Raw genomic sequence first — 21,053 nt, forward strand, 5'->3', positions numbered from 1 at the left:
TCTGTTGTAGGCGCAGAGGAGGACGAGGAAGATCCTCCTCCGCTGTACATGCTGGGTCCTCTCCTCGGCACGTCGCTGGTTGCTAGATGTCAGTTGGCTGGCCATCCTAGCAACCAGTCTACCACAGAGTAAAGCGGCCAGCTACGGAGGAACAAACTGGCCACGGGGCTAGGACACCAGGTATCTGGGGGGGGCAGATCAGGGGAAATTGCTACCCTGCGTGGGGCCCCCGGGTAAGTGGGGCCCCCGGGCAACTGCCCAGCGTGCCCATTCGGAAAGATGGCCCTGAGGTCTTAGACCCTCTGTCCAGTTGTCAGTGATTCAGCTGGAGAAGTTTCTTGTAACTCCACAGATGCTGCTGGCAGGACATCCCATGTCCCTGTCAGTGGTGTAGGTAGGAGAAAGGCCAGTTGCCTCTTCTCACAGGGAAGCTGAAGCTGCTGTTCGTGTTGGGCAGAGCTCAGTGATGTTTGGCCCTGATGCCAGCTCTTCTGCTGGAGGCTCACCAGGTTGTTCTTCCTCAGCAGAAGAGTCTATTAAACCCCCAGTTTCTGGAATTGCTGAAAGTCCAGGACACGTGCAGGTGGCCCTTGGGCCCAGCGCCGACACTTTGGCAGGTGAGCTATCATCCATATCATCCTCTGATGAAAAGTAAATTAAATCTGTGATCCATGGCTTGGGAATGAGGACGGTTTCCTCTTCTCCTGAGCCCTTGAACTGCAGCTGGGAAGATGAGCTAGCTGCTACATCTCCCGTACCTTTATCCAGCTGCTGGACAGATGCATTTTTACAAACAAGATCGTCCCGTGCAGAAACAGGATCGTCAAGGTCAGTCAATACTTGCTGCATCCACCATAAGACCTCAGTTTCTAAAGCTGCGGGCAAAGATGGGAACAGCACACTGTTACTCTTCCCCATTGTCGACACTTCAGCCAGGATTTCAGAGCTGTCAGCTGGTATTTCCTGATAGTCCCAGGCAAAGGGAGCCAAGAACTGCTGCTGAGCAGAGTCTAGCAGCCGTCTGTAGGCGATCTCTAGCTCCCATTCCTGATTGGCTAGAAACTCCAAATCTTCCAGTGTCCAGTGCAATTCCAAGACAATCAGCATCTGTTCTCTGTATTCCAAGATTTCCTCCAAACGCCACTCCAAATCGCTCCCAAAGTCGGGTCCTCGGACTGTGGACAGCCTCTCTAATAATAGCCCCGGGCCACTGTAGCAAAAGCCTTCTGTTGGGCTGTTATCCGCTGTCCATGGGCACACTTGGGTTACATACCAGCGGAGGGCTATGTAGCTCTTGTCCAACCGCATCTCTGCCTGGACCAGCCTGCTTAACTCAGCTTTCCATTCCTTGTGCGGTTGTCTCCCCAAAAACACCATTCGCACTTTCTACTGCGACCAGTAACTTTCCTGGAAGGAGGGGAGAATTTCTCCCTGGTGTCGCTGCTCACAGGCTAGCGCTTCTTTCCAGAGTTCCCAGCGGATTTAATCATACCATCCTAGCAGGACCTGCTCTGACACTGGTCCCCTGTGCTGTATCCGCATCTCTTGCAACCTCCTTCCGAATTCCTCTTCCATGGCAGCTGGTATCTGTACCTCTCCTCTCCTGCTATCCGGACCTTGGATCCCGGTGGAGGTTTGGATGTCCCCGACTGCAGGAAGCATCCCACCGCTTGCCACCAAAGTGACGGGACTGACGCACGCTGTGCTTGTGTTCTTTCGTCAGTATACTGCTTCCTTCAGTTTTGAACATAGGTATCAGATATTATAGCCACTTATTGCAACCAAGAACTAGACAGCACTCATATTAGCTGCAAAATCTGAAACTCATTTATTGAACAAGAATACAGACTTTTTACAGACTTGAGAAGTATGTCAGTGACCACCCAAATATTTACCCAAAACATCTCACAAAGGTTAAGATAACGAGGTAAGGCAGACTCATGGCTAATCCCCCTGTAGCAACTACTTTAGCTGACAATGATATCATTAACATGCTAATTAATTTAGCACCTAAACCATAGGTGGAGTACATGGAATCCACATCTAAACAATGCTTTGATTATTTAGGAATTACAGACTTTGTGGCAACGGTCTACAACAGGCTATAGGTCTCACAGTGTAAAGTAGGATTAAACCTTTATGAATTTCTTGAGTGATATTGTGGATAAATATTACTATCCAATTTGAAGTGATCCAAACCATATTCTCAGTATCCATTAAGTAGCTGTCTATCATTTTCTTGATCACCCTGTGCCCCTAATAGACACAGGGTGACTTACACATAAGAGGGGCCTAGGGAGCTGACACAGGGATTTCCCAACCTCTCCAGGGTAAGCTGTGTTCCACGGGCCCCCCAAACAAAGTGACTCCCATCACATTCCCCAAGCTGACTACGAACTGACAGGGAGAGGGAGGGGGAGGGAGAGGGAGGGAGAGGAGGGGGGAGATGGAGAGACGCACAGAGTGGAGCTGCAATGACAGAGGCACGTATTCAGACCACGCTTTCATAGCTCAGCAGCCATAATAAACACGGCAGATTGCTGTTCTGTCAGTAATGAACACAGGGATCCTGTGTTCCTCTTATTTAGGAACACAGGTCCCTGTGTTCATTCAGTAAATATGTAGTGGTGTGCCCCTTTATCCAGATGCAGGTGCAAGTCCCTTTAACTCGATTCCCCACAATCCTCTGGGCTCCCAGCATCCCCTGAGTTCCAGGACACGCCCAGGGAGTATAAATGCCAGCTCCACCCAGCTTCCTGTGCTCAGAGAGATCCTGCCTGATGGGACAGCAGTGACTGGGCAAGTGAGCTGTCCCCAGGTGCTGGGTCGATATCTGCCAAGTCTGGTGTGCAGGCCACCAGCAGTGAGCACAAGAGCACGCAGCATCTATCCAAGCCCCAGTCACTGGAGAGGACTCTGTTACAGTCCATGTGGAGAAGCTGTCCAAGCAGTGGGTTGGTCCTATCTACGGCCCCCAGAGCCTCCTGACCAAAGTCAGCATCAGCAGCGCCTGTGTGAAGTCTGTGCCAGCAGGAAATCCCCTCAGCTCACAGTCTGCTGAATGAACGATCAATCTCTTGGAACACATGAGAATCTTCAGTTCTTTATCCTATCAGTAAACTGAACTCAGAACACTCTGCTGCCATCTAGTGGCCATTACTAGAACTGCAATAGAATTGTTTTCACATGTTTTATGAATGTTTCTCCCTTCCTCATATTGCTGTTTTGTACTACAAATCCCTGTTCACATGATCTCCTGTGTAATCTACGTTCCACATTGTTAAGTAAAGTAGAAATTTCACATTCCCCACTGGTCTGATCATTTGGCTGATACCGTTACATAACAAATACATCCCCCATAAAGTTAGAAAGCACCCCTTAGGGACACATTTATCCCTTTGATCACCCCTGGTGTTAACCCCTTCCCTGCCAGTGTCATTAGTACAGTAACAGTGTATATTTTTAGCACTGAATACTGTAGTAATGTCACTGGTCCTCCCAAAAGTGTAAAAAATTTCAGTTTGGTGTCCGATCTGTCTGCTGCAATGTCGCAGTCCCGCTAAAAATCGCTGATCGCTGCCATTACCAGTAAAAAATAAATAAATCAAAATGACATAAATCTTTCCCCTAGTTTGTAGACGCGATAGCTTTTGCGCAAGCCAATCAATATACATTTTTACCAAAAATATGTAGCAGAATACAAATTGGCCTAAAATGATGAAAAAAATTTATTTTTTTTTATTTATTTTTTTATATTGGGAATGTTAAATAGCAGCCTGGGCTTATACTTACCTTCAGCCCCCGATCAAGCACTCTTACTGTGGACATACCATCCCCATTTCTATAAGTAGCCATACTCATGCCAGCCTCCAGTGGTCACTTGTCACTGCGCTTGCTGCTAGAAAATATCAAATGGGATAGAACTCTGGGAACAAAGAACACAGAGGAAAAATGGGAGTGCTTCAAGAGCATACTTAACAAGGGGATTGGCCAGTGCATTCCAAAGGGAAATAAATTTAAAAGAGCAAAACTAAACCCTGGGTGGCTAAACTCCAACATAAAAATGTATATTAGTGCTAAAGAAAAGGCCTTCAAAAATACAAGACTGAGGGGTCATTGGCAGCATTTAAGCATTACAAAGAGTGTAATAAGAAATGTAAAGACGAAATCAGGGCAGCTAAAATAGAACACGAGAGACATATAGCGGAGGAGAGTAAAAAGAAAACCAAGAAGTTCTTTAAGTATATAAACAGTAAGAAAGCGAGGCCAGAACACATTGGCCCCATAAAAGATGACAAAGGAAATATGGCCACTGAGGACAGAGAAAAGGCGGAAGTGTTAAATAATTTCTTCTCTTCAGTCTTCACAGAAGAATCGGGGGGCTATACGAACCTTGCTTGTAAGGCCGAACTAAATAATACACCTCAGGAAGTGCCGCCATGGCTAACAGAAGATAGACTTAGAGCTAAGCTAGAGAAACTTAACATAAATAAATCCCCGGGACCGGATGGCTTGCACCCGAGGGTTCTTAATGAGCTCAGCCAGGTGATTGCCAGACCATTATTCTTGATCTTTAAGGATAGTTTACAGACGGGTATGGTGCCAGCTGATTGGAAAAAAGCCAACGTGGTACCAATATTTAAAAAGGGGCCGAGATGTATCCCGGGTAACTATAGGCCGGTCAGCCTAACATCAGTAGTCTGCAAAATTTTGGAGGGGATGTTAAGGGACCACATACAAGACTTTAGCAATGAAAATGGTATTATAAGTAGTAATCAGCATGGATTCATGAAAAATCGTTCTTGCCAAACCAATCTATTAACCTTCTACGATGAAGTGAGCTGCCACCTAGATAAGGGAAAGCCTGTGGATGTGGTGTATCTGGACTTTGCAAAGGCCTTTGACACCGTTCCCCACAAACGCTTACTGTACAAACTAAGGAAGGTAGGTATGGACCATAAGGTGAGTACCTGGATAGAGAACTGGCTCCAGGGGAGAGTCCAGAGGGTGGTGATTAATGGGGAGTACTCGGATTGGGCGGGTGTGGAAAGTGGGGTCCCCCAGGGTTCTGTCCTGGGACCAATCCTGTTTAATTTATTCATAAATGATCTAGAGGAGGGGATATCTAGTACAATCTCAGTATTTGCAGATGATACTAAACTAGGCATGCCAATATCTTCTATGCAGGATGTGGAAACCTTGCAAGCGGACCTGAACAAAATAACGGGGTGGGCAACTACATGGCAGATGAGGTTTAATGTGGAAAAATGTAAAGTAATGCACCTGGGGGCCAGAAACCAGAAAGCAAGCTACTCACTAGGGGGGGAACCTCTGGGTGAGTCTAAGATGGAAAAGGACTTGGGGGTACTGGTAGACAACAGGCTTGGCAGTGGCATGCAATGCCAAGCCGCTGCAAGCAAAGCCAACAGAATACTGGGATGTATAAAAAAGGGGATTCACTCCAGAAATAAAGAGATTATTCTCCCGCTCTACAAGACTCTGGTCCGGCCACATCTGGAGTATGCTGTCCAGTTCTGGGCACCGGTCCTCAGGAAGGATGTGCTGGAACTGGAGAAAGTCCAGAGAAGGGCAACAAAAATGATTAGGGGAATGGAGGACATCAGCTATGAGGATAGGCTACAAGCACTGAACCTATTCTCTCTGGAGAAGAGACGATTGAGGGGGGATATGATATCAATGTACAAATACTGTACTGGCGACCCTAGCATAAGGAACAAACTATTCAGAGAAAGGAGATACAATAAGACACGTGGCCACTCACTAAAACTAGAGGAAAGGCGGTTTAACCTTAAAGTGCGTAAGGGGTTCTTCACTGTAAGAGCGGTAAGGATGTGGAAGTCGTATCAGCAGGAAGCATTGATAGTTTCAAAAACTAGTAGATGGGCACCTTAGAGACAACAACATACAGGGGTATACGATGTACGGTTAAAAGCAAATACACACACACACATCATAGGTTGAACTGGATGGACTGATGTCTTTTTTCAACCTCACTAACTATGTAACTATGTAACTATGTAAAATAGTGCAAGTGGGGTTGTGAACGGCGCTACCGTTTTTCAAGAAATAGCAATATTATATTTGCTTAGCGTGAATGGTGATACCACTTAATGTGTGCCGTGAATAAATAGATAAATAAATTTTAAAGTGCAATCTTATAAAATGCTGTATAAAAATATTGTGTAAAAATCAATAAAAATAGATTATATAAATGCCTTGTATCTTAAATTATTGGTGATAAAGTGCATAAGTGCTAGTGCAAAGAAAGGAGAGACACAAGGCTGAAATAAATTAGTGAATTTTATTTAAAAAAAGACCAGGTGAAACATATATCTATCCTCACTATGAACCAAAGGTGATGTTGTTTGGTGAAGAGAAAAGAAGTAAAAGCTGCTGTGAGCAAACGAAAAAAATGTATACTGAAGTTAATAGGTGTAAGATGAATAGGATAAATGAATTAATGTGATGAATTCGGGTTGCAACAACCTGCTGACCGCTAGGTGTCGCACCCTGCTATATGACCTGATATCAGTTGCAGGAGGGTACCGTATATCTGGGTTCCGCTGTCCCCTCTGACTTCCTGGTGGGTCTGCGTGATTCCTCAGAAAGAAGAAAGGAGACCCCTAGGTATCATATCCAAACAACATGATAAAAAAGTGTAGAGACTCACAGGGAGATTCGAGGCTGTCCGCGATCAGTTAATTATGTAACTATGTAACTATGTAACTTGTATTATGGCTTTCCCCATACAAAATCCCCATAGCATGCATTTTCAGAATGAAGAGCAGCCAGACCGGGTCAATGTTGGTGGTATTATTACCAGATCAGAGCTAAAGGTAAGTCCTGGCTTCCTGCATTCAGGGCGGAGGGCTTTATTTAAGGACATCTTCAACAAGAATTAAGTTGTCCTTTAGGGCCCATTCACTTGGGTGATTAGCAGATCCTGAAAATTTAATAGGCAAGAATCTGAAAATTCCTACCTCTGGAATGACAGGGGTGTGAGAAAGAGCTTTGCCTGCTCAGCCACACAGTGCAATGACAGGCAGGTGGTGACCACAGCTATCTAAGACTGTTTGCAGAGCCAGGGTGCAGTCTGACTTTGACCAGCCACAATCAACTTAGATGTTCTAGGGGGTATCAGAAGTGGCATTATTACTTACCTTACCCTACTCTGGTTCTCTCCAACACTCTCTTCCTCTGCCTTCTGCACTCTGGGTTGCCCCTGGTGTCATCATGTACAATGCAAGGCTGTTAACTGATTTGTGTGTGGAGGAGGTAGAAGTGCTCTATAGAGGAGGCTTTATTGGAATGGTCACACCGCTGGAGGGACCCTGCTAGAGTGAGGGGGACTGTAAGTATCACATATTCCCGCACACTAGATGCGCAGTGTAAGGGGGGGCACTGTAGGGGATTTTATCCAATTCCTGGAGTTGGGCTTTAGGCCAGTTCTCTCAGTTGTAGAGTAGGGTTGAGCGGACACCTAGATGTCCGTGTTCGACGGGTTCGGCCGAACTTTAAAAAAAAGTCCGGGTCCGTGTCCCGGACTTTTACCGAACTTTTCCCGGACACCGAACCCCATTGAAGTCAATGGGGACCCGAACTTTAAGGCACTAAAATGGCTCTAAAACACCAAAGGAAAGGGCTAGAGTGCTGCAAATGGCAGCAAAACGTAATTAAGAGCATGGCAAGTGCTCTGCAAACAAATGTGGATAGGGAAATAACTTAAAACAACAAAAAAAAACAGAAAAATAAAACAATGTTCTTCTTCATCTCTGAAGGACGAGGCCCATATGGAGTAGGAGGGAGGTTGAGGTGGTGGTGGATGTGGCGGTGACATAGGCGTGCGCACAGGGTGTGCTGGGTGTGCCTGGGCACACCCTAATCACCTAGGGCACATAGCATTGCCAGTGAGGAGATGGGAAAGATCTCCCTGGGACCTGCTCTGCTCTATTTCTCCTTGCCTACAGGTACATGGCCCCGATACATTACTCTCCCTGCTGGCAAACACATGCATGTGTATTTCAACTTTGGGGTGCACACCTTAATGCAATAGGCTGCGCACACCTATGGGCGGTGTAGGTGGAAGCGGCGGTGGAGGAGGACCAGGGCCGGATTAACAGCATCATGGGCTTGGTGCTGAGGATTTTGAAGGGCCTTAGGGCCGTGCCTTGCCATGCACTCAGAGGAGGAAGGGTGCAGCCATGCATGCCTAATTCAACATGGGATGCTGTCTCTGAAGCCCATAAACACATCCATGCATCGCCAACTGTCCCTCCTTGTCCGGCCTTCGCGCTGTGTGGGGAGGTTCTGAGGGTGCTGCCTGGGGAAGTGAGCATAGAAGCTAGACTTCTGTGTTTACAAGTGACAGAAGAGCGGTAACAGTGAATATGGCCAACCCGGGGGCCTATATAAAAGGTAGGGGCCTGGAGCTGCAGCTCCAATAGCCCCTACATTAATCTGGCCCTGAGGAGGAGGACGAGGTAGCCAACACTGCTTCTTTTCACAAATTTTAAATGAGGGTACACCCCAAAAGAGTGAGAAAGAGCAAAAATGGAACAATGGGTGGGTAAGGTCGGTATCCATTGCTATTCTGCACAAGGTACGGAAAAGTCCCGTGGGATCCATGCCTGGTTCATTTTAATGAACGTGAGCTTGTCCACATTGTCTCTGGACAGGCGGCTGCGCTTGTCTGTTATAACGCCCCCAGCCGTGCTAAATACCCGTTCAGATAATACACTGGCTGCAGGGCACGCCAGCACCTCCAAGGCGTAAAGGGCAAGCTCAGGCCATGTGCCCAATTTGGAGACCCAGAAGTTGAAGGGGGCAGACCCGTCATTCACTACATGTAGGCGTGTGCACACATACTGCTCCACCATGTTGGTAAAATGCTGCCTCCTGCTAAGACGTTCCATCTGAGCTGCTGGTGCTGCTGTTTGTTGTGGCGTGCTGACAAAGCTTTTCCACATTTCGGCCATGCTAACCCTGCCTTCTGAGGTGCTGGCGGTGCCCTGGTTGCGTTGGCGACCTCCTCCTCCTCCTCCTCTGCCTTGTGCTTCCACTGTGGCCCCGCTGTCAGATGGGAATGCCAGCAGCATGGCGTCTACCAGCGTGCGCTTGTACTCGCGCATCTTGCGATCGCGCTCCAGTGAGTGAATTAAGGACGGTACGTTGTCCTTGTAACGGGGATCCAGCAGCGTGGCCACCCAGTAATCAGCACAAGTTAGAATGTGGGCAACTCGGCGGTCGTTGTGGAGACACTGCAGCATGTAATCGCTCATGTGTGCCAGGCTGCCCAGAGGCAACGAAAGGCTGTCCTCTGTGGGAGGTGTATGGTCCGTGTCCTCTGTATCCCCCCAGCCACGCACCAGTGATGGCCATGAGCTGGCCTGGGTGCCACCCTGCTGTGAACATGGTTCCATCTCCTCCTCCAGCTCCTCCTCCTCCTCATCCTCCTCATCCTCCAGAACTGTGCCCCTGCTGGACAATTGCGTCCCTGGCGTTTGCGTGTGCAGGAACCCACCCTCGGAGCCCCTTGCGAATGACTGCCCTGAAAGCCTTGGAAATGTTACCTCTTCATCCTCCTCCTCCTCCTCATCCTGTGCCACATCCTCTTCCATCATCGCCCGAATTGTTTTTTCAAGGAGGCATAGAAGTGGGATAGTTAAGCTGAGAACGGCGTCATTGCCACTGGCCATGTTGGTGGAGTACTCAAAACAGCGCAACAAGGCACACAGGTCTCGCATGGAGGCCCAGTTATTGGTGGTGAAGTGGTGCTGTTCCGCAGAGCGACTCACGCGTGCGTGCTGCAGCTGAAACTCCACTATGGCCTGCTGCTGCTCGCACAGTCTTTCCAGCATGTGCAAGGTGGAGTTCCACCTTGTGGGCACGTCACATATGAGGCGGTGAGCGGGAAGGCCGAAGTTACGCTGCAGCGCTGCCAGGCGAGCAGCAGCAGGGTGAGAACGCCGAAAGTGCGCACAAACGGCCCGCACTTTCTGCAGCAGCTCTGACATATCGGGGTAGTTTTTAAGGAACCTCTGCACCACCAAATTCAGCACATGCGCCAGGCAAGGGATGTGCGTCAAACCGGCTAGGCCCAGAGCTGCTATGAGATTTCGCCCGTTATCGCACACCACCAGGCCGGGCTTGAGGCTCGCTGGCAGCAACCACTCATTTGTCTGCTGTTCCATGCTCCTCCACAACTCCTGCGCGGTGTGTGGTTTGTCCCCCAAACAGGCAAGTTGTAAAACTGCCTGCTGTCGTTTACCCCTGGCCGTGCTGAAGTTGGTGGTGAAGGTGTTACGCTGTCCGGATGAGGAGGCGGTAGAGGATGAGGAAGCGGAGTAGGAGGAGTTAGGAACAGGAGGCAAACTGAAGCGCCCTGCAATCCTCGGTGGTGGAAGGACATGCGCCAAATTGCTATCCGCCTCAGGCCCATCCGCCACTGCATTTACCCAGTGTGCCGTTAGGGAGATATAACGCCCCTGACCGTGCTTACTGGTCCACGTATCCGTAGTTAGGTGGACCTTGGCACAGATGGCGTTGCGCAGTGCACACCTGATTTTTTCCCCCACTTGGTTGTGCAGGGAAGGGATGGCTTGCCTGGAAAAGTAGTGGCGGCTGGGCACGACGTACTGTGGGACAGCCACCGACATAAGGTTTTTAAAACTGTGCGTCTCCACCAGACGGAATGACAGCATTTCAAAGGCCAATAATTTTGAAATGCTGGCATTCAGGGCCAGGGATCGCGGGTGGGTAGGGGGGTACTTCCTCTTCCTCTCAAGTGTTTGGGAGATGGAAAGCTGAACGCTTCCACGGGACATTGTGGAGATGGTTGTTGGTGACCCAGGTGGTGGTGTTGCTGACAGATCGTCTGTTTGCGGGGTGGCAGGTGCCGGTATCACTACAGATGTGGCTGGAGCGGCCGAGACTGCAGCAGAAGAGGAAGCAGGATGAGCCAGAGACGTTTCTTGGTTTTGAAGGTGTGTACTCCACTGCAGCTCGTGCTTTGCACTTAGATGCCTGATCATGCAGGTTGTGCTCAGGTTGAGAAGGTTCATGCCTCGCTTCAAGCTCTGATTGCACAGGGTGCAAACCACTCGTGTCCTGTCATCAGCACATTTTCTAAAGAACTTCCACGCTAGAGAACTCCTTTGAGCTGACTTTGGTGCGCTCGTTCCCTTGCTGCGTTGGGCAGTAGCGGGCGTAGTGTCTAGGGCACGGCCGCTCCGCTTCTGCACCCTGCTCCCTCTTCTGCTGTGCTGGTGGCTCTGTGCGACCACCGCCTCTTCCTCCAAACTACTCAGTTCACCTGCATGACGTTCATTCCATGTGGGGTCGAGGACCTCATCGTCCTCCACATCATCTTCCACCCAGTCTTCACCCCTGCCCTCCTTGTCGGTCTCCACAATGCTGAACGCCGCAGCAGTTGGCACCTGCGTTTCGTCATCATCGGAGACGTGCTGCGATGATCCTTGCATGTACTCATCTTGAGAAATAAGTGGTTGGGCATCGCTGCACTCAATCTCTTCCACTTCTGGGGCAGGGCTAGGTGTATGGCCCTGGGAAACCCTGCTGACAGAGTCCTCAAAAAGAATAAGAGACTGCTGTATGGCTTGGGGCTCAGACTGCTGGCCTGATTTGCAAGGGGGTGAGGTGAAAGACGGTTGGACATTGGCTGCAGGTGCCAACTCTGACCTTTCTGCAGTAGACTGGGTGGGAGACAATGTGAAGGAACTGGAGGCACTGTCAGCAGCAAACCAATCTACTATCGCCTCAACTTGTTCTGGCCTCATCACTTCTAGGGGCGTTTGATGCCCTACCAAATACTGATGCAGGTTCTGTCGCCTACTCACACTTGAGGAAGGTGTTTCACTTGTGCGTGTAGCTGGCACAGATCGACCATGTCCTCTCCTTGCAACAGGAGCTCTACCAGCAGCACCACGACCCAGGCCACGGCCCTTATTTGACGGTCTCCTCATATTTCTGTAATTTAAGATCTTGCCCTAGAAAGGTTTTTATTGAATAGCGGAATAGAAAATATGATCCAAAAAAAGTGTATGTATATCACACGTACACAACCACACTAGGCCCCAATTACTATTGTTTGTACCCCTAAAAGGCTAGGAGTAGGGGGAGTATGGAACAGGCAGCACCCTCAAACCTTCAGAAGTATGAGATGAACCCCAACAACTTGGAAAGGTGGATCTCTCTCACACGTACCGACACAGACTATCCCGCAATTCAATTGATCCTCAAAGGTTTTTATTGAATAGCGGAATAGGAAATATGATCAAAAAAAGTGTATGTATCTCGCACGTACACAACCACACTAGGCCCCAATTACTATTGTTTGTACCCCTAAAAGGCTAGATGAGGAGTAGGGGGGGTATGGAACAGGCAGCACCCTCAAACCTTCAGAAGTATGAGATGAACCCCAACAACTTGGAAAGGTGGATCTCTCTCACACGTACCAACACAGACTATCCCCCAATTTAACTGATCCCCAAAGGTTTTTGATTAAATAGCGGAATAGAAAATATGATCCCAAAAAAGTGTATGTATATCACACGTACACAACCACACTAGGCCCCAATTACTATTGTTTGTACCCCTAAAAGGCTAGGAGTAGGGGGGGTATGGAACAGGCAGCACCCTCAAACCTTCAGAAGTATGAGATGAACCCCAACAACTTGGAAAGGTGGATCTCTCTCACACGTACCAACACAGACTATCCCCCAATTTAACTGATCCCCAAAGGTTTTTGATTAAATAGTGGAATAGAAAATATGATCCCAAAAAAGTGTATGTATATCACACGTACACAACCACACTAGGCCCCAATTACTATTGTTTGTACCCCTAAAAGGCTAGGAGTAGGGGGGGTATGGAACAGGCAGCACCCTCAAACCTTCAGAAGTATGAGATGAACCCCAACAACTTGGAAAGGTGGATCTCTCTCACACGTACCAACACAGACTATCCCCCAATTTAACTGATCCCCAAAGGTTTTTGATTAAATAGCGGAATAGAAATTATGATCCCAAAAAAGTGTATGTATATCACACGTACACAACCACACTAGGCCCCAATTACTATTGTTTGTACCCCTAAAAGGCTAGGAGTAGGGGGAGTATGGAACAGGCAGCACCCTCAAACCTTCAGAAGTATGAGATGAACCCCAACAACTTGGAAAGGTGGATCTCTCTCACACGTACCAACACAGACTATCCCCCAATTTAACTGATCCCCAAAGGTTTTTGATTAAATAGCGGAATAGAAAATATGATCCCAAAAAAGTGTATGTATATCACACGTACACAACCACACTAGGCCCCAATTACTATTGTTTGTACCCCTAAAAGGCTAGGAGTAGGGGGAGTATGGAACAGGCAGCACCCTCAAACCTTCAGAAGTATGAGATGAACCCCAACAACTTGGAAAGGTGGATCTCTCTCACACGTACCAACACAGACTATCCCCCAATTTAACTGATCCCCAAAGGTTTTTGATTAAATAGCGGAATAGAAAATATGATCCCAAAAAAGTGTATGTATATCACACGTACACAACCACACTAGGCCCCAATTACTATTGTTTGTACCCCTAAAAGGCTAGGAGTAGGGGGAGTATGGAACAGGCAGCACCCTCAAACCTTCAGAAGTATGAGATGAACCCCAACAACTTGGAAAGGTGGATCTCTCTCACACGTACCAACACAGACTATCCCCCAATTTAACTGATCCCCAAAGGTTTTTGATTAAATAGCGGAATAGAAAATATGATCCCAAAAAAGTGTATGTATATCACACGTACACAACCACACTAGGCCCCAATTACTATTGTTTGTACCCCTAAAAGGCTAGGAGTAGGGGGAGTATGGAACAGGCAGCACCCTCAAACCTTCAGAAGTATGAGATGAACCCCAACAACTTGGAAAGGTGGATCTCTCTCACACGTACCAACACAGACTATCCCCCAATTTAACTGATCCCCAAAGGTTTTTGATTAAATAGCGGAATAGAAAATATGATCCCAAAAAAGTGTATGTATATCACACGTACACAACCACACTAGGCCCCAATTACTATTGTTTGTACCCCTAAAAGGCTAGGAGTAGGGGGGGTATGGAACAGGCAGCACCCTCAAACCTTCAGAAGTATGAGATGAACCCCAACAACTTGGAAAGGTGGATCTCTCTCACACGTACCAACACAGACTATCCCCCAATTTAACTGATCCCCAAAGGTTTTTGATTAAATAGCGGAATAGAAAATATGATCCCAAAAAAGTGTATGTATATCACACGTACACAACCACACTAGGCCCCAATTACTATTGTTTGTACCCCTAAAAGGCTAGGAGTAGGGGGAGTATGGAACAGGCAGCACCCTCAAACCTTCAGAAGTATGAGATGAACCCCAACAACTTGGAAAGGTGGATCTCTCTCACACGTACCAACACAGACTATCCCCCAATTTAACTGATCCCCAAAGGTTTTTGATTAAATAGCGGAATAGAAAATATGATCCCAAAAAAGTGTATGTATATCACACGTACACAACCACACTAGGCCCCAATTACTATTGTTTGTACCCCTAAAAGGCTAGATGAGGAGTAGGGGGAGTATGGAACAGGCAGCACCCTCAAACCTTCAGTATGAGATTGTGTTCACTGTACCCCACAAAGATTGAGTTCACTGCACCCCACAATGATTGTGTTCACTGCACCCCACAAAGATTGTGTTCACTGCACCTCACAAAGATTGTGTTCACTGTACCCCCCAAAGATTGTGTTCACTGCACCCCACAAAGATTCTGTTCACTGTACCCCACAAAGATTGTGTTCACTGCACCCCAAAAAGATTGTGTTCACTGCACCCCAAAAAGGATGTTGTTCACTGCACCCCAAAAAGGATGTTGTTCACTCCACCCCAAAAAGATTGTGTTCACTGCACCCCACAAAGATTGTGTTCACTGCACCCCAAAAAGATTGTGTTCACTGCACCCCAAAAATGGTTTTGTTCACTGCACCCCAAAAAGGATTTTGTTCACTGCACCCCAAAAAGGATGTTGTTCACTCCACCCCAAAAAGATTGTGTTCACTGCACCCCAAAAAGATTGTGTTCACTGCACCCCACAAAGGATTTTGTTCACTGCACCCCAAAAAGATTGTGTTCACTGCACCCCAAAAAGGATGTTGTTCACTGCACCCCAAAAAGGATTTTGTTCACTGCACCCCAAAAAGATTGTGTTCACTGCACCCCACAAAGGATTTTGTTCACTGCACCCCACAAAGATTGTGTTCACTGCACACCAAAAAGGATTGTGTTCACTGCACCCCAAAAAGATTTTGTTCACTGCACCCCAAAAAGATTGTGTTCACTGCAGCCCAAAAAGATTGTGTTCACTGCAGCCCAAAAAGATTGTGTTCACTGCAGCCCAAAAAGATTGTGTTCACTGCAGCCCAAAAAGATTGTGTTCACTGCAGCCCAAAAAGATTGTGTTCACTGCAGCTCACACACAGAAAAATGGATGTGGATCACTGACACCTGCCTATCTCCAATCCCACACCACACAGCAATATCGATTGTAGTTTGTAGAACACAGTTTCCCTAAAATTCAGCAGACTCTGTCCCTAACAGGATTGAGAAGAGATCGTAGATCAGGATTGAGTGCAGACCCCACCCCCCACACAGCAATATCGATTGTAGTTTGTAGAAGACACTGACCCTATATAATTCAGCAGACTCTATCCCTAAAATGCCTACAACTCGCCCTGCCTAAACACTCCGACCTGTCCCTCAATTCTATCCGGACACAAATGGTTTTTTCCTGCCTATCTTTCCCTAATCAGCAGCCAGCACGTTGATGTGTGCTCTGTCCCTGAATCTAAGCAGCATAATGACGCCGCTGCGGCTGCCTCGAACTTATAAAGACTTGGTCACATGCTTCAGACGGCCAATCACAGCTACTGAGACATTTGCAGGCATGGCTGGGATGGCTTAAGGCACACCAGTTAAACGATTGTTGATTGGCTGTTGAAAGCCCGCCATGAAAAGAGCGCCAAAGCATGCAAAACCCGGAAATAAAACGACCGAACACGGATTTTTACCCGAACATACAGTAAAGTGTCCGTGTCCGTGTTCGGGTACAAAAAATCCAATTATTCGGTACGAACACGAATAATACAGTCCGTGTTCGCTCAACACTATTGTAGAGTAAAACTATGCCATGCTTTGAAAAAAAGACACATTTTATGGGGGGGGGTGGGGGGTGTTACCTGGAGTGAGAAAGGATTAGAACCTCTTTCATGTTTTTCTGCATCCCCCCTGGGAAGATGCCACCTCTCTGTCCAGGCCATCATTGTCTCTGAAATAAAAAGCGATTGGAATAACAAAAATTACAGTTTGTGACCAGAACAGGGGGCGAGAGGAAGTCTTCTCTCACTTACTGTAGTGTCTTAGGACAAGAAGCAAAAGGAAATGTCCCCAAAAAACAGACACAGGCAGCCAGGCCCAGACTAGGACAAAAAATTGGCCAGGCATTTTAGACTGAGAAACCATACCAAGGACAGATTTACAACTCAGGGAGACCCTTGGCAGTAGGGGATCATGGGGCACCCTGTGGCCACACCCACACAAAGCCCCACCTACATATTGCAGCTAAGCTGCATCGAGGGGGCATTTCTAGCATAATCTATCTGTCTACTCCTCACCTCACTCCTTCAGTCTCCTCTCGCATTGCTAACCTACTTACTGACATATCAACATGGATGTCGCACCACTTCCTCAAACTAAATCTCTCTAAAACTGAGCTGGTAATATTCCCTCCCGCCCGTGCCCCCCTCCATGACTTTTCTATCAAAACTAGTTATGCAACCATCAATCCCTCCCCTCATGCCAGGGTACTAGGTGTAATCCTGGACTCTGACCTGTCCTTTCAGCCCCAAATCCAATCATTGTCAAAAGCTTGTAGACTTCACCTCCGCAACATCTCTAAAATTCGCCCCTTTTTAACAACTGAAACCACCAAGCTACTCATTCACTCCCTAGTTATTTCTCGCCTCGACTATTGCAACTCCCTTCTCATAGGCCTACCACTTCATAGGCTATCCCCTCTTCAGTCTATCATGAATGCTGCATCCAGGCTTATCCACCTTACCAACCGCTCAGCGTCTGCCTCCTCTCTCCGCCAATCCCTACACTGGCTCCCGATTGCCCAGCGAATTAAATTCAAAATACTAACCACAACATACAAAGCTATTCACAACTCTGCCCTGAGCTACATCACCAATCTTGTCTCCAAATATCACCCACATCGTCCTCTCCGCTCCTCTCAAGACCTCCTACTCTCTAGCTCCCTTGTCTCCTCCACTCATGCTCGTCTCCAGGATTTCTCCAGGGCCTCTCCCATCTGGAACACTCTACCTCAACCTGTACGGCTATCTCCTACTCTTGCTGCTTTCAGGCGATCCCTGAAAACTAATTTCTTCAGGGAAGCCTATCACACCGCCAACTAATCTGCCTTCAGCTCATTCCCTACTCTTACCTCTTGTAACACCTGCCCCACCCCATTAGATTGTAAGCTCTTCTGAGCAGGGCCCTCTAAATCCTCTTGTATTTTATTGTATTGTATATGTACTGTCTCCCTCTAATATTGTAAAGCACTGCGTAAATTGCTGGCGCTATAGAAATCCTTATTAATAATAATAATTTAAATATCAACTGCAGCATAGCCTGCTGGAAGTTTCCGGCTCTGTAGAAGCTGCTTGGCACATCCAAGTTTTAAGATGGCTGCTGCGTGGCAGCCATTTTTATGACGCAACCAGGGTAGTTTTATGAAAGCTGTGGGCCTGTGCGCAATATCATAAGTTGGACTGTAAAGCTAGTCAAAGCTAATTTTGGGAGTATTTTTTGGGGACTGTAGGTAGAGCCTGCTGGTTACATAGTACAGTAAAGGTGCCTGATTATTGAGGGGTTGCCTTGTGCGGCCGTTCATTCTGAACTCAGCTTCTTCCTAACAGGGTTGCCAACCTCCCCCACAGCTTTTTTTTTACACTGAGAACAGGTGGAAAATGTTCTGACCGAATGCATTTTTTACTGAGAACCTGAAATATTCCAGAAATTCCTATTAGAAACTAAGAGGGGATAAGAGGGGATAGAGGAATAGAGGCAGAAGGGGGGAGGAGGTGAAGGAGAGATATGAATAGGAGGGAGAGAGAGATGAAGGAAGGGAAGAGAAAGAGGAGGGAAAGAGGAGGGAAAGAGGAGGGGGTGAGAGAGAGGGACAGAGAGGGGGTGAGAGAGAGGGAGGTGAGAGAGAGAGGGGGGGTGAGAGAAAGGGGAGTGAGAGAGAGAGGGGGTGAGAGAGAGGGGGTGAGAGGATAGGGTGAGAGAGAGAGGGAGTGAAAGAGAGAGAGGGAGTGAATGAAAGAGGGGGGTTGAGAGAGAGAGAGAGAGAGAGAGAGAGAGAGAGAGAGAGAGAGAGAGAGAGAGAGAGGAGGGGACAGGAAGAGGTGGGTGAGAGAGAGAGAGGGGGGTGAGAGAGGGAGCGGATGAGAGAGAGAGAGGGGGTGAGAGAGATTGGGGAGAGGAAGAAGAGATGGGAGGGGGGAATAGAGGGGGAGAGAAAAGGGGAGTGAGAGGAAGAGGGGAAGTAAGAGGGAGAGAGAGAGGAAGAGGGTGTGAGGCAGAGCGGGGAGAGAAGGGGAATGAGAGAAAGAGGGTGGGATGATCATTCTGTCTGCTATTTACAGTTATGGCCCATTCCACCATTACATGAAGCACAGTGAATTTTCCCAACGCACACACACAGGTGCCCCCTCCCCCCCCCCCCATTATAATGGGCACACACTCCTCCTTAGGGCACATGGAGGGTCCCCCTTTATGGTACATTGCCCCACCCCTGCATAACACCCACAGGGCCTCGCCCCCCCCCCTACTAAATAAGGTAAATACAGAGACACACCCCACACATACTCACACACAGGTCTCCTCTCAGTGTGATCTCTCCTGGGTCTAGGTAAAAGGCAGGCTTTCACAATCTGGTTCTCAGTTGCTCTCTGATACCTCTCCCTCCTCTCCTTCCACCGTTACAGCCAGAGTTCTTTTACCATTGCAGGAAGTGTCCTCCTCCTCCCTGGGCTCTCTCGGGCCCTCTCTCTCCTCTCAGGACCAGACCCGGAGCCTGCTTACTCAATTCATAACGCTGAATCCTTCCAGCCCTGTCCTCCCAGGAGTTTCTCATGGGTCCTCCTACTTGCCCCGGTCCTCAGGCTCAAGTGCCCAAATGATTAGCCTTTCAGCTGTCACTGAGCAACCGCAGGCACCACTGATTGGGGCTCGCTCAGCTGGGCTTGCCCCTCTGGAGTTGAAAGACAATGGAAGAAGAAAGAAGAATAAGGTTGACCAACAGTGGATTGGATTATGATAGGACATGCGGCCCTGTCCCCCTGGGTAAAAGCCTAGGTGCCCTGTGGCCAGTCCGGGCCTACAGACAGCAAAAAAAAAACCTGACATAGATTCTATCTGTTCCCCAATTTACTAAAACTAGAAAAAAAATAGGATTGTAGCTCCTTCCCGATGACCGTGGGCATATAAAGCATTTGGTCTCATGGAAGTGGGTTTTTATCTGTGGGGCTGCATACATGTGTTTGTGCTGAGAGAGTGCTGCACAGCGCATTCCCAGCATAGAGACCGAGTTGTCATTGAAAGCCCCGGGTCCTACGAATGATTGGGAACCGCGAGACCAGATTCCTGATTACTGTGATGCCCTCTGACTGGTGATCAACCACTGTTTAGCCCACTCCGTGTTGTTTTCTCCTTTTGAATGGAGAAAAAGATACATTGTATAACATACAAAATACTTTATATAATACATTGTATAACATACAGGATACATTATATAAAGGGTTGTATCTTTTTCTCCTTGTGTAAAATAAATAAATAAATTAGGGGAAAACGTTATATCAGGTTTTGATCTAGGTCATTGTCAGGGTCAGATTTAGGAGAATTTATTTTAGGTTGTTCTTTGATGGTAGGTCAAAGAAATAGCAAGAAATATACACACTTTTAAAATATTTTGCTTACCATTTTATTTCCTTTGATAATAGAAAAAAAAATAGGAAATATTCATTAAATTTACCCCCAAAAGAAAACCCAATTTGTCCTGAAAAAGAACGGTAATGGGACATAGCAGGAGCCAATCAGTAGGTCCGGTGGACCCAATGATAGTTTTCCAAGAGAAGCAGAACTGCGGTCAGCCTATGTAAATAAGACAGATTACCATTCTGAGAGAAGGGAAGGTAGAGATCCTGTGTTTCTGCTAAGCAGGAATACGGATCTCTGCCTTCTCACAGTACAAGCACCTCCTCCACAGATAGTAAACACTCCCTAGGAACACATTTAACCCTTTGATAGCTCCTGGGGTTAATATCTTCCCAGCCAATGTCATTAGTACAGTAACAATTCATATTGTTAGCACTGAATATTGTATTGGTGTCACTAGTTCCCCAAAAAAGTGTCACCCAGTGTCCGTTTTGTCCGTTTTGCATCATTGCAGTCCCACTATAAGTTGCTGATCGCCGCCATTACAAGTAAAAACAAATAAATAAATAATAATTCCATAAAAATATCCCAAAGTTTGTAGACGCTATAACTTGTGTGCAAACCATTCAATATATGCTTATTGGATTTTTTTAATCAAAAATATGTAACAGAATAAATATTGGTGTAAATTGATGAAGAAATGCGATTTTTTACATTTTTTTTATTGGATGTGCTTTATAGCAAAATGTAAAAAATATTGTTTTTTTTTCAAAATTGTTGGTCTTTTTTATTTATAGAGCAAAAAAAAAACTGCAGAGGTGATCAAATGCCACCAAAGGAAAACTCTATTTGTGGGGAAAAAAAGGACAAACATTTTATTTGGGTACAGCGTCACACAACCACGCAATTGCCAGTTAAAGTACTGCAGTGCCATATCGCAAAAAATTGACTGGTCAGGAAAGGGGGGTGGGGGGGTGAACCTCCT

Source organism: Pelophylax lessonae (genome assembly GCF_965119305.1).
Source record: "Pelophylax lessonae genome assembly, chromosome: 9".
NCBI classification, from domain to species: domain Eukaryota; kingdom Metazoa; phylum Chordata; class Amphibia; order Anura; family Ranidae; genus Pelophylax; species Pelophylax lessonae.